Here is a 16,661-nt window from a genome sequence, read left to right on the forward strand (position 1 = left end):
AACTAAAAATGACCTGAATCTAAGTAAAACAGGCCTATGTTTATAAAAGATAAGACCTTAGAATGTGTTTAAACTGATTTGAAGATCCAGACATTCCATTAAATCACTGCACACAAGATAGAGCACACTGAAACACTGGACCAAGCAGTGCTTTATCCGTTTTTGTGGGGCTACGTAAGCTCATACTTTTGTGGCTCTAAATAGCATCAGGGGGGAATTGGTCCTTGACCATTAATTCTGACATGATTAACCTACATAGGGGAAGTGAAAATGTATTGTAGTAACTTATCAAATGTTGCCTTCGTGGCAAAACTAAAATAATGTAGCAAATACCTGTTCGCATTGGAGCGTGCGCGCATACAGCGTACATTCCCTAGTCTTTGTATCATCATGATGGAGCAAAACTTGCAGTCGAACAACCTATCGGGAGTTTAGGTTTTGGCATTCTGTGCTCTGCGTCTATCCAATCACAGATGTCTGTCTGTCTGCTCTGTAGTCTCGCGCGACACTAACAGAAGTCATGGCTGCCGTACGGAGCAGCAAACTTCTACACAAGTGTGTTGCATCTCCAACGGGGAAACACTCTGCATCAGTCATCTTCTTACACGGCTCAGGTGTTTACATTTTGCAATGCTCTCTATGTTTAGTGACATTTATTCAACAGTAACTACGCTGAACTAGCCTCATAATAACTGGGAGTTTTAGTAGGTTACCTACCTATAGCCTAGCCTGTAGCATAGCCAGAGTACATTTAAATGAGATACTGATAGCTTTTGTACTCTGATGGACAGACAGGACTGTCTTTGAACTTCATAACTCTACAAACTATGTGGCTTCAACGCAACTCTGAGTTATGATATGGCCTACTGTGGCAAATTAATAATGTAGATAACAGTAGCTACGTAAATTCAATTGAGTGGTCAGCATTGGGAAATGTTATTCTAAGGATACTTCATGTTTGGCCTTGATCACGAGAAAAAAAACAGAATGCTATGTTTTTATCTGATATCTCCCTGGTAAAATGAATGTCAAATAAAATAATCTATCAAATATTTAAAAACAAATATTATAGTAAAATCCTTTTCATCGAAAAATTTTTTGAGCAACTCAACAACAAAAAATATAATTGTGGCATCACCAATATGATTCAAAATACGGTTTATGCCAACAACAGTCAGCAACATGTGAAAGGGATGTTAGTGACACCATTATTCTGCTCTGTAAGCCTAGTGACTGGTGAGTCAGTTATATTGGCTAACTGTTCACTTCTGCCATGCAGGAGACACTGGACAGTGAGTGTGAGCATGGGTCAAAGAGGTTTCGTTACCAGACCTGGCTTTCCCCCACATCAGAGTGGTATATCCCACAGCCCTAGCCAGGTAAATGCTCTATACAGTCCTGCAGTCAAGCTGCTGAAACCCCTCAACACGGGTGGGTATAATTTGTGGAACGTTCCAACAGGAATCTGTTCCAAAAACTTTGTAGATAAGGTTGCCAACAAACAACGTATACAAAGTTGTATAGCGGCAGAATAAGATACAGGGTATGGAGCGGGCTATTTCATTACGTTTTTCACTCATCACGTTTATTCCCGAAAAATGTCTGTCCTCACTCTGGTAGCCTAAACATTAAGAATAAGCTACGTGGTGAGTTGATGCCTATTTGGCAGCTAGTTAGCTAGGTGAATTGATCATGCTACTTTGTATGCTTTGTTTGTTGGCAACCTTGTACTTTACAAAGTTTTTGAAACAGGTCCCTGTTGGAACATTCCTCAAATTATACCCACCCCCCCAACACACAGACAAAGCCCTTCAACTGTCATCTTTAAAATAACTTAACTAACCCAGACAAGTAGAACATCTGGGCATGTATTCATAAAGCATCTCAGAGTTGATCTAGGATCAGTTTAGCCTTTTAGATAATAATGATTACGATTATATATCCTAGATCAGCAATGCTACACCGATGCTTTATGAATATGGGCCCTGAACAGCAATTTAAATAGGCTACATAGCCTAATACCCTTTTCACACTACCGTGCCGAGATGAATGGACCATGTGAGTAGATCATTTCCATGCCAGTGTGGTTCGGGTCAGCACGATATTGTGGAAAGGGGTAAATCTTCTCATCCTCCCAGTTGACCCTCACTGCCCCAACCTTTCCTCATTACATAACCAAACTTTGAATCTTGTTCTGTTTTCTGTTGACCCCTCACATACACACCCATGCGGGGGGTTCTGTCCAATGTGTGGTTTGACCGCTACAAAATCTCACGGGACTGTCTGGAGCACTTGGAGTCTATAGACGCCATGGCCAACTCCCTGGGAGCGGTCATACAGGCGGAGGTCAGGGCAGGAGTACCTAAACACAGGATGATCATAGGTACTGTGTCTCTCACACACACAGACACACAGACACACAACTTCTACTGCTACTAGAGCTGTCTTACTTAGCCTGTTTTATTTCCCTGTCTCTTTCTGGCTGTATGTCAGATTTGGCTGTATGCTTTCTCCCTCACTCGTTGCCTTCTTCATGACATCCTAACTCCATGACCCCCCTGAATGTGTCTGTTATGCACCCCTCCACTTGCCCATTTGCTTGATCTCGCTCTCCACACACATCACTCTCTCTCTCTCTCTTGGCCTTGGTGTTCTCAACTCCCTCTGTCATGATATAAAATGAAGAATGCAAGTTATCAGGTTTCTTTATCCTTTTATACGCTGCCAATTATGAACCGTAAAAGTATTTCCGGAGTGATTCTCAGGTTCTGCAAATCCTTTTCCCCAAATATTTTGGTTATCAGGTTCGCGTGTAAATAACAATGACATAAAACTGCTCAGATCAAGTGCCATAAACACTATTTTAGAACCTAGGTAAGAGTTCCCACGGGAAATATGTGTGGGGGGGCATCGCAACGTTTTATGTCCTTGTAAGAGAACGAATGATAGCCGTCCATGAAAGGGGAAACCGATGGGAACAGTGGGAAAAGGGTTAACCTACAAGCCCTGAAATATATACATTTACAGAAATAGTTGTGAGTAGAAAAAAAGAGCCGAGCGTTTGTGTGAAAGGCCCAGTGTGGAACGCCAGAAAAGCCCCTGAACTCCACTCCCAGAGAAAGTGATTCGAAAAACACATGTTCCTGAGAGACTGCTGAAATATTATCTTTCTAAATCATAACATTTTGTCATTAACTATAAATACCCATTGGAGTCACTCGGCATACTGGAGAAACGAAGTGGTCTGTACCCAGAGTCCACTTGCAAGGCTGACGGACTGACAAGCGCCAGATCTTTCCGTGGAAAAAAAGTTTTTCAAGGAAAATCCACTGCCGCAGGCTTTTGGGTTTATGTTTTTCACTCTTTAAGAAAAGCACGGATGTGCTGGGAATTCTCAGGAAAGAGAAGCTATCACCACAGTCGTGATTTCACACATATAGGCTCGCAAACACACCGAAAACACACAGCAGCACTGTACCAAACAGCACCACGGAGGGGTTTAAGAAAGGAGACATTAGAATGTGAATGTATGATTGAGGTTTGTTATCGTGGATTGGAATGAGAGATTGAGAGTATACCAGAAAGACGGTCTCAAAGTACACACTCTTAGAAAAAAGGTTCTTCAGCTGTCCCCATAGGAGAAGGCTCTGCCTGGTCCCAAAAGTGTTCTACCTAGTACCAGAAAGGCTTCTACAAAGGGTTATCCTTATGGGGACATCTAAAGAACCCTTTTATGTTCTAGATAACACCTTTTTTTCAACGAGTGTAGCCGGTGAAGTAAAGAAAGAAACCGAGAATCTAAGGGACAAATGTTTTATTCATTGGGCAAAGCGTGTGAACTCCCCCTTCCCCTCATATCTCCGTTCTTCCCTTCCCCCTCTGACAGGATGATGGGTACTTGCACACTTTCCCAGATGTACGCTGTGTGCCCAGATGTACCCAGATGTGTGAGATTAAGGACGGGCTCGTGAACGGATGCCGACTCCTGAGGAGCGAAAAAGCTGATGATGTGGAACTAAGGAATGTTTTTTCTTTTCTTTCGTAGTCAAAGGCAGAGTATTTTCCACTTCGGACCGCTTAAACTGCCAGGATGGCTTAAGCTACTGTTACTCATACATAATAATAAATGAATATATTTATTATTATGTCGCTACATTATATTATTCCCAATATGCACCGTTGAAAAATGTGATCTTCCCGTGAAAAGCACTTGGGATACAATATTCAATACACATTTTCAGTGTATACCTGCAGAAAGAGACCTAATGGACCCAGTACAATGACATGTTCTGTTTTGTCTTGTTCCTCGTCCAAAGGGGGTTTCTCTATGGGCGGAGCTATGGCCCTCCACCTAGTGTGCCGTTATCACCGTGGCGTAGCAGGAGTCTTTGCTCTGTCCAGCTTTCTCAACAAGGACTGTAGTATATCAGGTAAGGGAGGCTCTCACTGGGCATAATGTCCTGTCCAGGCAATATTCTAAATCTTAACTAGAGCGCCAGAAATCTACAACTATCTAGTAAACTGTCCTTTGAACGACAGACAGTGGTAGAGAAATATTGGTATATTGATATACAGTGTCCCAATTCAAAGATGCTCCAAGTCAGTCCCAAGACCTTGCATTTATCTGGAGTTGGCTGCACTTGGTTCTGACAGCGATATTGGACCTATAGTGTGTGCTAGTAAGCAGTCTAGAAGTATCTGACTGACTCTTCTCCCCCTGCTAGGCTGTGGAGGAGAGGGCAGGGGCGGGGAGCCCCCTCCCAGAGCTGTTCCAGGGCCATGGGACAGGAGACGAGTTGGTGTTCCATAAGTGGGGAGGAGAAACTACGGCAGTGCTGAAGAAGGCTGGGATGACGACCACCTTGCACTCGTTCCAAGGTCTCCAGCACCAGCTCTTCCGGCCAGAGATTGAGCTACTGCACTCCTGGATCCTCACCAAGCTGCTCCCGGATCCTCACCAAGCTGCTCCCGGATCCTCACCAAGCTGCTCCCGGATCCTCACCAAGCTGCTCCCGGATCCTCACCAAGCTGCTCCCGGATCCTCACCAAGCTGCTCCCGGATCCTCACCAAGCTGCTCCCGGATCCTCACCAAGCTGCTCCCGGACAGTCTAGATGCTAGTGGGCAGTGACCAGTCAGCCCCACACCACTAAACAGACACATTAACCATATGTTATTAACACGTTAATAACACGTTCACACTATTGAGCTGATTTAAACTGGGCCAAACCAAACTGTACTGCGCTGGCCTGGTAGAGCTTTGCCTGTACTTTCTGGAACAAAGCTGGAAAAGCGAGCCATCACGGTTTGGTCGGTATTATAGTGCGAAAGGGATATTAACGTGCTGAGTGGGCTGTGGACCACCTCACAACCACTGTTGGACATAATACCGTTTTTTTAAAATTAAGTGTCAATAAAATAAAAAAAATCTGCTTGGACACTGTCCGTTGTGCTTGCTTAGTGTACTCAACTGCTGTGTGGTTCCCTTCAAAAGAGAACATGTGATAGTTGAGTGTGCTTATAACCACTCCCTCTGCACTAGTACAGTCTCCACTCTTAACACTTCAGCCTCATCTGTCTGTCTATGATAGGATATGGGAGCATGCTCTGCCTCCACCCCTATAGTCTATAACTAACACTGGAGTCAGATTAGTATCGTTTCTGTAGAGAGAACAGGAATTGTTAGGTCAATCTTTCGCTCGCTCGTTTTTTTTTTTATACACCATTATCGTTTTGTGCTGGGAAATGTGTTGAACATGTGTGGGGACGGAGGGAGCTGTTCTGTTTGCTCAGTAGTTCTGCTCCGTAGAACACATCGCTTCATTGATGGTTAGTGGGAGGAAGCGGTTAGCTATTCCTCCCTTCTTCCGCCCAGCAGCCTCTCGCTCAGCGTTGGGCTTAAGGTAGTCCGGATGTTGGGCTGCCTTCACTAGTATAGGGCTGCAGGCCAGGGTAAAAACACAGGAAGATCATGAGTGAGCAGTAGTAACACTTAGGTGCCAAACATAATGAGAGTTATGGAAATTATTAACGTTTCTTGTATAGCCCTGGCTATAAATTAAACAACTGTCAACATCAGCAGTCACCTTTTGGAAAAGTTATTGATAAGCATATTTCAGCTTGTTGCACAGCTGTGTATTTCCTCACTGACTAATAGTCTGTACTCATCACTGCCACATAATGGGAGCCAATTTGAAAACAAACACACTCACATTCCTTCACCCCTCCACTTACTGTATGCGCTAAGAGGCCACTTAAGATGGGAGTTAGAGGAAGTGAGATAAGAGTTTTGATAGGAGGAGATGATATTGGTCATTGGATGTCATTAAATAAGACGTTAGTAGTAGCAGCTGCAAAGAACATAGTATGTGTGTGGGAGGCATAAGTTGATTCTGATTCCGATATATAACGATTGTTTTTGGAGGAAGAATGAAAAAGGTACGTTGAATTATGATTTTTGAAATTGTAACCACAAACTATTCAAATTTACATGATTTGAATTACTTTATTATATATTTGTGGTTTACCTGATATAGGCTATAACAAATCAGCAGCTTCTTAGACATGAATGAAGGAATGAAAAATTATAGCTGCTCAGTTGAACCAGCTACACAATGTAACACGGTCCCCCAACACACACGAACACCAAACCAAAATGTATCTCACTGCAAAAGAAAATCCCAGTTTATTACTTCACATCCGTGCATGCTTTCTTTCCAACATATAAACCGTATGTCCAAAATGCGTTGACAGTGTTGGCAGCTGTTTTTACAGTAGCAATAAGGCTATTTAAATTCAGCTGGAAGTTGTCCTCGACACCATCCACCATTTAGGAAGCCTTCACCTCCAGCATCTGTTTCAACGTGTGTTGTACTCAAATCAAATTTTATTTGTCACATGTGCCGATTACAACAGGTGTAGACCTTACAGTGAAATGCTTAACTTACATGCCCTTAACCAACGATGCTTTAAGAAGTTAAGAAAATAATAATAAGTGTTAAGTAACAAATAGATAAGTAGAAAATAGAAAATAAAAGTAACAAATAATTCAACAGCAGCAGTAAAATAACAAGCGAGGCTATATACAGGGGTTAACGGTACAGAGTCAATGTGTGGGGGCACCGGTTAGTCGAGGTAATTTAGGTAATATGTACGTGTTGGTAGAGAACTCAACACTGATCAAAGTCTCTGTGCTCCCACTATACTCTCTCCACTCTAATCACCCAACAAATCATGTGCAAAGTGTATTCGTCAGTCATGCTCTCTCCCCCTCTTTCTAGCTCTAGGTTTCTATTCTTTCTCTGTCTCGCTCTCTCCTTCCACTGGAGAGGATGGAAACGTGAGTATCAGGTGAACTCGGATTAGGCAACAATGTTGAGATCATTCTTAGTGGTTTGGCTGGGATGGGAGGCTGAGAAAGGGAGAAGAGAATGGGGAGGTGGAAGATTGGGGTGTGCTCAGGGCCTCAGCCCATGTCGAGGGGAAGGGAGAGAAAGAAGAGAGGAGAGGTGCGGCCAAAGCAAACAGACTGAGCTATGAATTTTTCTCTGGCCCTGATCGCTGATTACTTCCAGCTATGTGTGAAAGAATGCTACTGTTGAGCGGGCCAGCAGTTCTCATCCCCTACACCAACTGGCACACTCCCCCTCTCTTGTATGCCTCCTTAGCCATCACTCCTTACTCACTCCCTCCCTCCACGCCCCCGCACTTTCTCTCTTTTTCTACCTTTCTTCCCCTGGCCCATGAGAGGCCGGGCTGTAGCCTATTGCCATCCAGGTTTTTTATGATATAATGGCGGGAATAGATGTAGGTAATGGAGGCCATGCGCGGTCTACTCTCTTGGTGAAATGAGGTGAAGAAACAAGTGTTTGTCGACGGCTCTAAAAATGCTGCATTTTGAAACAGGGAGGATACAGCCTTCACCTTAACAACCCTCTTACACTGTAGAGTCCTCTCAACACTCCTTATCAAATACCCTACTTTTCACCACTAATTTGCGTATGATATGCCATTACAATTGTATGACTATAACTCCTGTCACTGTTTCTGAGGCTACTAAAATTCTATCGGATCGTAATGACATATCCACCCTAACTTGTAACTTGCCCCATAACCCTTAGCCGTCCTCACTCCTCTCTCACTGGCTTATCTAACTTATCCCTTCTCTTCTCCACCTTCCCTTCCCTTTGCTTCCTTGTTCTATATTTTCCTGAGGTATTCCCCTTTCCTCTCCTCCCCTGCTCCTCCTCTAAAGTGCGTCCCCTGTCGGCTCAGATGATAATCTGCTTCACGGTGCATGTGTCAGGGGGAAGGAATGCTAATCTGGAAGAGTTGTGGACTGCGAAGTCGGGGCTTTTTTGGCTGCCAGTTTCCACTGCGCACTACTTTCCATGTGGACCTGCTCCAGAGTGGCCAGGCTACAGCAGGAGGAATTCCCGGCCGAGGGAGCCGAGGTGTTGAAAGATTCCAGATCACTCTTCTGGTCACCCCCAATTTAAGGTCACCACTCAATCGGTCTATCGCAGCGCTGGACCATCCTTCGTTGATTTATAATTTGATACTGTGGATTCCAATCCAGTATTAAATGATTTGTGGACTAGGGATTAGATTATTGTTGTAGCGTCTAATATATTCTTCTAACATTTGTTTTGTACAGTGTGCCAGCCAAATCAATTAGGAAATGTGTGAGCAAGTGTGCCAAAATCTGATTGTATACTCATTTTATTCCAAGAGCACATTTATTGCAGGCTAGGATTTATAAATAGTCTGAATTCAAGAATAGGGTTTAACTTGAGTTAATGTTACTTTATAGAAAAACTGTTCCAACCAGCAAAAATAAGTTCTGAACCGGTTCGACCCCCCAAAAAGTGCTGGTTCCTTTCTGCTCCTTTTTTAACCTGTGAAATAAAGTTTTTTACATTCATCTCATTAAATTACTTCACCAATCAGTGTGGATAGAGCAGGCAAACTCGTTGTTTACATACACAATGGACTGACAAGTATAGCCTACGCCGCAAGATGCGACTGAAATTTTGCAGAGGGTTGAGGAGGAGGCTTGAAGTGCTGGGCATCTTGTTATGACATGCATTATCTGAATTAGGTCCAGAGAATTATCCTGCACCTAGGATGAGCGGCTTCTACGGAGAAAGGTTGAATGTCCTTTGAGCTAGCTAGCTAACAAGCTTATGTGTGCAGAGCGGCACTAGAATTAAAAACATGTCTTACCTTTTTGTAGTTAATAAATCCAACTTGAAACGTGATAACTAGGCCTATAGTATCCTTAACTATCATTGAAAAAGTTCATCCATTCTTCTCTAGCTAATAAAGAAACTCTCTCCCTATCTTCTGAATCATGCTTGTAACGTCAGTACAGTAGCCTATGCTTCAGAGGGGGAAGGGGCAGGTAGCCTAAACGCACACACACTGGTTAAGATTTTCAGCTTGCAGGCAGACACTGGAATACATTTGACAGAGTGAGGGCTTTGCATTGGGGCTTTGTTGCATTTTTTTGTGTGGCTAGAAAAATGAATGAAACGTAAAATAATGTTATTAATCTGTTCCCATGATTTTAAAATAACGGTTCTGTTCCCGGAACAGTATGGATCACTTTCGTTCCTGGTTCCATTTCTGTTCCTAGATAAATATATATTTTCCATTTTTTGGTTCTGTTCCCTGTTCCAGTTCCAACCTCTGCTTTATGGGAGCTCTTTACTCCAGGCTAGTCCCATTGAGCTTTTTAGTTTCAAACCAGAGTTGTCTTTTTATTAGCCTTTATCATGTATTTAACTACACACACTATGGCTACTTGATGTCCTGCCCTGACCTCTCCCTTTAACCTTTGACCTTTCATCTTTCTGTGCTTTGAATACATCCTCCGTGTCGTGAGACCACGGGCAACACACGGCCACAGGGGAGCGAGGCAGGTCTCATGTAAAAAGTGTTCATAGCTTTAGCTCTCCTCTCTATGACCTGAGGACCCAATAGACAGAGGAGAGCTGTAGCCTCTGGGCTTCTTTAAGAGAGGCATTATGCTGTGTCTGTTCTCCCCCCAGAAGAACTGGACCTGGCTTTTACAAGAGGCTGGAGCTGGGCTCTGGACAGAGATGTCACTGGAGCTTCAGCCAGGGCCGATGGTGATCTCCCAACTCTGAGTTTAGAGTGCAGGTGATTTACACTGAGTATACCAAACATTAGGAACACCTTCCTAATATTCAGTTGGGGGCATGGACTCTACAGGGTGTCAAAAGCGTTTCCCAGGGATGCTGGCCCATCTTGACTCCAATGCACCTTTGTGAGGTGGACCATTCTTGATATACACGGGAAACTATTGAGTGTGAAAAACCCAGCAGCGTTGCAATTCTTAAAAAAATATATAATATGTTTATTGCTGACATTCGCTATAGTGTTGAATGGGATGGCAAATTTAGAGGACAAAACAAAACTTAACTCACATATACAAAATAAAAATCCTATTAGGTGGTACATATAATAAGAAGACAGTATATAGTCATTACAAGCAGTGTAGTTAAAAAAAAAATATTGAGTGGAGTACAGCACAGAGTAGCAGCAGATTATCAACTCAGTTATGAAGGGGGAATAGACCATTTATCCAGTAGCTGCCATATTTAGTAAAATACTGTTCTTCTATTGGAGGTATTGTATCGAATTTTTTCCATTTCATTACATACCCTAAATCCTGTCACCACATTTTAAAGGTAGGTAGTCTCCAATTTCCAAAATCTCAATATAAGCCTTTTGGCTAATAGAGTACAAAGAGAAACAGCCTTTCCGTCCTGTTTTTCCCCCATCAACTGTACCAAACAGAGCGATCAATTGGTCTGGGGCTATAACTCTATCAATGGCATGTAACTTAGGACATGTCCAAAATAAGTGTGTCAAAGTCCCCTCATCCTGATTGCACCTCTCACACAGTGGTGAGGTGTCTGGGAATATTTTATGCAGTTTAACCTTTGAGTAATGTAACCTGTGCATGACCTTAAACTGAACAAGGTTTTTATGTTTTATTTTATTTTTATTTCACCTTTATTTAACCAGGTAGGCCAGTTGAGAACAAGTTCTCATTTACAACTGCGACCTAGCCTTTGCTTTCCTAACTGACTGTGTGTATTAGTTCCTTGTTGTATCTGGTTGTATCTGGCTTTCACTGAACTGTGGTTTATATTCATGAGAGCTTCTACCCAGTCCTCATCTGAGATTTATGAACCAAGTTCCTGCTCCCAAGCCCTTTTAATAGTGTCTGTAGATACCTCTATGTGGGCCTGTAGCACATCATAAAGTCTAGAGACCGACCCTTTTGAATGGGGTTTGACAAGGATCAAGCTATCTAATGTACGATTCTTTGGCTTAATGCCATACAGTGGGATATCTGTCCTTAAGAAATTCCTGATATGAAGGTATCTGAAAAAATGGGTTGCTGGCATTTAAACTTACCCTGTCACTGTTGAAATGAAGCTAAATGACCATCAATGTATAAGTTATTTATTGTTGTGAGCCACTTTTCCCTCCACACCATATCATCCAATGCAGGGTGGAAAGCATGATTCAGGCAAATTGGGCTGTCAATGTATACATTGGGTATGTTAAGAAAAGACCTAATCTGTTTCCAGATCCCAAGAGTGTGACAAATTACTGGGCTAGAGACATAAGTGGCTTTTTTAACACATGCTGGGCTATTAACAATTAACAAGTGAGGAGTGTCAACAGGAGGAGTGTCGACAGGAGGCCTGCTCAATCATAAGCCATATCATTCTGACAGATACCAGGAGGACTTTCCCTCCAGAAAGACACAATGTTCAGATTGGCAGCCCAATAATACAGTTTAAAGTGAGGAAGGCCAAACCCCCCCTCTATCTTGTACTTGCATAAATACTTCTTTGAAATTCTGGCTGCCTTGTTATCCCATAAAAATGGAATTACTATTGAATCCAGTTTCTTAAAATAGCTTTGTGGTATGACATTGGGTAGACATTGGAAGAGATAACGAAACCTGGCGAAGACAACCATTTTAATAGCGTTTATACGACCAACCAAGGAAATAGGCGGAGTATTCCAAAAATCTATATTTTGCTTAAGTTGATCAATTTTCATGTCCCAAATCGTTTTCAATAGCTGATCAAATGTTCGTGTCACTACAATGCCAAGGCATGTGAACTTGTCTATCGCAGTTCTAAATGTGATATTCACAGGCCATGATATCGACATCCTTTGAACACGCAGACTGCGACATCTCCTGATTGTTTACCACGGATGTGATTGGGTGTGCATAAATAATTCTTATCCAATTCATAAATTCCTTTCCAAACCCGAAATGCTTCCACTCAATCTGATCAAATGCCTTCTCTAGATCAAGAGCAATCACCACGGCTTCAACTTTATGATCATGATACTATGGTATCCCGGGAGGTCTACCCCGGGGGTTGGTGATAGACAATTGGATTGTTTTCTGTCTCATCCAAAATATTTTGTTTAGCACCTCCTTTTTTTGATGCCTTTTCCTTTTGTCATATTGCCAGACATTGTTTGAAATTATAGGTGGTGACAGATTAAGATAAATATGAATTTGTTTCAAAATCTCTAACAAAACACGTCTATTCCATAGCACGCTCTTTAGCGCCCCCCCCCGCGTTGCAGTTCTTTACATAAACTGGTGCGCCTGGCACCTAATAGCATACTCCATTCAAAGGCACTCCAATGTTTTGTCTTGTCCATTTACCCTCTGAATGGCACACATACACAATCCATGTCTCAATTGTCTCAAGGCTTAAAAATCCTTCATTAACCCGTCTCCTCCACTTCATCTACATCTACACTGATTGAAGTGGATTTAACAAGTGACATTAATAAGGAATCATAACTTTCACCTGGTCAGTCTATGTCATGGAAAGTGCAGGTGTTCTTAATGTTTTGTGTACTCAGTGTATCTTATCATGTGCCTTTGCAAATAGAGAAGATACTTTCTTGTCAGTTTTGTGGACAACACACTCAATTACACTGTTCTCTCTCCCCCGATCTCTCCTCACGCACACTCTCTCTCTCCCCCGATCTCTCCTCACGCACACTCTCCCCCCCGATCTCTCCTCACGCACACTCTCTCTCTCCCCCGATCTCTCCTCACGCACACTCTCTCTCTCCCCCGATCTCTCCTCACGCACACTCTCCCCCCCCGATCTCTCCTCACGCACACTCTCTCTCTCCCCCGATCTCTCCTCACGCACACTCTCTCTCCCCCCCGATCTCTCCTCACGCACACTCTCTCTCTCCCCCGATCCCTCCTCACGCACACTCTCTCTCTCCCCGATCTCTCCTCACGCACACTCTCTCTCTCCCCCGATCTCTCCTCACGCACACTCTCTCTCTCCCCCGATCTCTCCTCATGCACACTCTCTCTCCCCCGATCTCTCCTCACGCACACTCTCTCTCTCCCCGATCTCTCCTCACGCACACTCTCTCTCTCCCCCGATCTCTCCTCACGCACACTCTCTCTCTCCCCCGATCTCTCCTCACGCACTCTCCTCTCCTCTCATTTTGCTCCATTCACCCACTAGCTCTTATAACCTGCTGGCGAAGTGAAGCAGTAGGACCGCCGAGAAATTGTTCATAATCAGATGGCAACAGAATGCCGTGTAGTCGGTAATAATAATAGCTAATGTGACTGGCAGACCACCCTGAAGTTCAAAGTATCCAGTGCTTACTTATTTCCATTTTTTGACTTTTTTAAAATGCCTTCCAAAAGGCATCATTGGCAGAGTTTAGTGAGAGGACATGAAAACATTATACCTCCTTTACCCCAGAGGCAGTACACAACCACTGGCATGGAGCCTCCATCCTGGCACATCTCCATGGGTACGCCCCCCAAACATTACACCCCTACCCCCCTGCCCCTCTCTATCTCCAGGGCACTTTTCCAACAAGAGATCATTAAGAGGCTGTTTTAACTTAGCTCATCAGAATTCTTTTAATTCAATTTGTCTGTTCCTGTTGCTAAAGAAGGGGGTGTATGACCATTAACACACCATTAACAAGCCCTTAAAAACCAACTCAATACATTATGCATAAAGCTCTAGCCACATAAACAAGCTAACATTACTGTTTGGCAACATTGACATGCAGTTCCAGCAACAGCTAAATACTCCCAAATCGCAGAATGTTTACCATAGAGCATTGACGCTTGCACTGTTCTAGTCCATTCATGTATTTTGTACAATAATATGATCTCATATTTGATTGAATGATCAGTTAAATGTTTTTTCTGTATTGGACTACTGGAATATTATGTGATTTATTTGAATCAGCCATGTCTGTATAAAGAACATGCAAAGTTTGTAAAAAATGGTACCAATAACAACAGAATAGGTGAGATCATTTTGACTTATCAGCAGACCCTTAGAGTGGTTGACTCCCATTCAAAGCTATGCTTCCCTACGAGAACATTCTTTGAAAGTTGTAATATATAATGTTTGTGGTGTCACCCTTCAATTACTCAATTTGTATGCTCTCTGTCCAAGAAGGCTTGAATCTTTGTTTGACGCACATGTTAGTAAATAGAAAAAATAAGATGTGAATACCTTACTACAAATCAGATTGGTCTTACGATGATGATGACACTCGGAGTGGAACTCATAATGTAGGCATTAGTCATCCAGGTTTTTTGATGTTTGCGTCCGTCTGTGTGTGTGTGTGTGTGTGTGTGTGTGTGTGTGTGTGTGTGTGTTTGTGTGTGTGTGTGTGTGTGTGTGTGTATGGCAGAGAGACTAGAGATAGCGTGGAGTATGTAGTCTGCTGGTCTGTGTCCACACTATGCTGCAGCTGATAGGCTTTCCTGTGATTAGAAAAGCAGCTGCAGGCGTCCGCCAGTGTCGACTCAGGGCCCTGCGGGGGCCACCATGTTTTCTTTCACTGTTTAGGGGGCTGGGCAGCTGGAGCACCCAGGGTGACAGAAACTCACCAAAGAAAATTTGACGTCCACTGCTTTATTTGAGCCTGTTTTGGTCATCCCTGCCAGAGAAACCTTCCTGAAGCGGAGAGTGGGGCCCAAATGCAGGATAAACACTAAACCCTCCAATCACAATATGCCCCTCCCTGCTGCTGCTTATTTTGAAGAGGGATCACATTCAAATGTTGCCCTATTAACATTTCAAAGTGTGATCAAATAATGAAATACCTCAAGTTCTCATGCAGAATGGGTGCACCTTGTTTGAAAGTGAAACCTCGGAACCCAATAGGAGGAGGAAATCTAATTTAATGTCGCTTTTTGTTTGCATTTTCCCCGCTCGTTGTCCATTACAGTGATTCAATTTAAGTGTTTCAAAAGGCCTTTGACATCAGAGAGAGAGACACTGAAAGTCCTCTGAAGTGTATACAACTGCGTTGAGTAGGCTCCATCTTTAATAATGGGCCCTCGTCCAACGTATATATTATTCTAACTTTCTTACTGCCACGAGACAGTGCCTGCTCTGTGCACATAGAGCCCATAGATGGCCCTCCCCATCCGCCACTCTCTGCTCCACACTACTCTACCCAACCTGTCTAATCACACCGCTGCCAGTGGAGCGCACACTGATTTGCAGTTCAAACACTTCCCATGTCTTACGCTGGGATGTGGCATCATGCACTTTTCAAGCTAGCCCACTCAGGAGCACACTTGTACATTTTATATTTTCATTTACACGTTCCTTTTCATCATGCTGTTTGCCCAGGAAATACTTAGGTTAATGTAATGTGCAAACAAACGCTGTGCCCTTTCATCTTGAAACGTTTTTCAGTCACCTTGTTTTCAAAGAGAAGACCGATTTTCAGGATGTCTCCTGGTCTCACAAACAGTGCTGTAGCTACGCCACTTTCCACCATAAATGCAGAAAAGCCTACATTGGTGGATTGAGATCCATGCAAAAAAAAACAAATATCTTTAGTTTTAAACAGACAGATTTTTATGGGAATTATTGTATTATGTTCATTAGATTGACGCACGGGTGCTTCAATCGACTCTATTTTTTTTTTTAAAGATTATGCAAGGTTCCATCATTTAAATGAATGAAACAACCAGTCTGTTTGGCTTGAGAAAAAAAGACTTGAGGACCAAAACATACACTTGTGTTTCCTGACCAATCGTGTTGTGTAATGACAAGCGATGCCAATAGCATTAGACATTCTAGAATGCACTCCTGCAGTCTAAGACTGTCCAGTCATTGACACACAACATTATGTTTCAGACAGATTGTTCCTGTATTTGTCATGGCGTTTTCGGGTGGCTGTCACATGTCAGATTCAGTGCGCTGTGACATTTGGTGCCATATTCACAGGGGCGTGTTGTTTACGAGACCACTGATTGCTTTACCAGAAGATCATTTTTTATAGTTTTATTTTATTTATAAAGGAATAGTCTAAACCTGTGCAGTTGCCTCACCCCCCCCAAAAATCTATTTAATGTATTTCATATGTTAAAGATGATTACCAATATATTTTTAATGCGGTGTAGGATGGGTGTGACTTTTCCTACATGTACACTTCTCCTCATGCAAATAAAATGGCTGTGTATGAGTATGTGTGTTTGTGTTGTGTTAATGAGTATGTTTGCAATCGCCAGTCAGATGCATCTATCAGGAGGTATAGTCCAGGTGAAAATTGCTAGTCAGCTACCTACGT

At 42.9% G+C, this 16,661-nt stretch overlaps 1 pseudogene; it reads left to right on the top strand.

The window, feature by feature from the left end:
* The first annotated feature begins 1,388 nt into the window (after nt 1-1,388).
* Nucleotides 1,389-6,084, top strand: LOC112223174 (annotated as a pseudogene).
* Nucleotides 6,085-16,661: the final 10,577 nt, after the last annotated feature.

Source organism: Oncorhynchus tshawytscha, linkage group LG23 (assembly GCF_018296145.1).
Source record: "Oncorhynchus tshawytscha isolate Ot180627B linkage group LG23, Otsh_v2.0, whole genome shotgun sequence".
In the NCBI taxonomy this organism is placed as follows: Eukaryota; Metazoa; Chordata; class Actinopteri; order Salmoniformes; family Salmonidae; genus Oncorhynchus; species Oncorhynchus tshawytscha.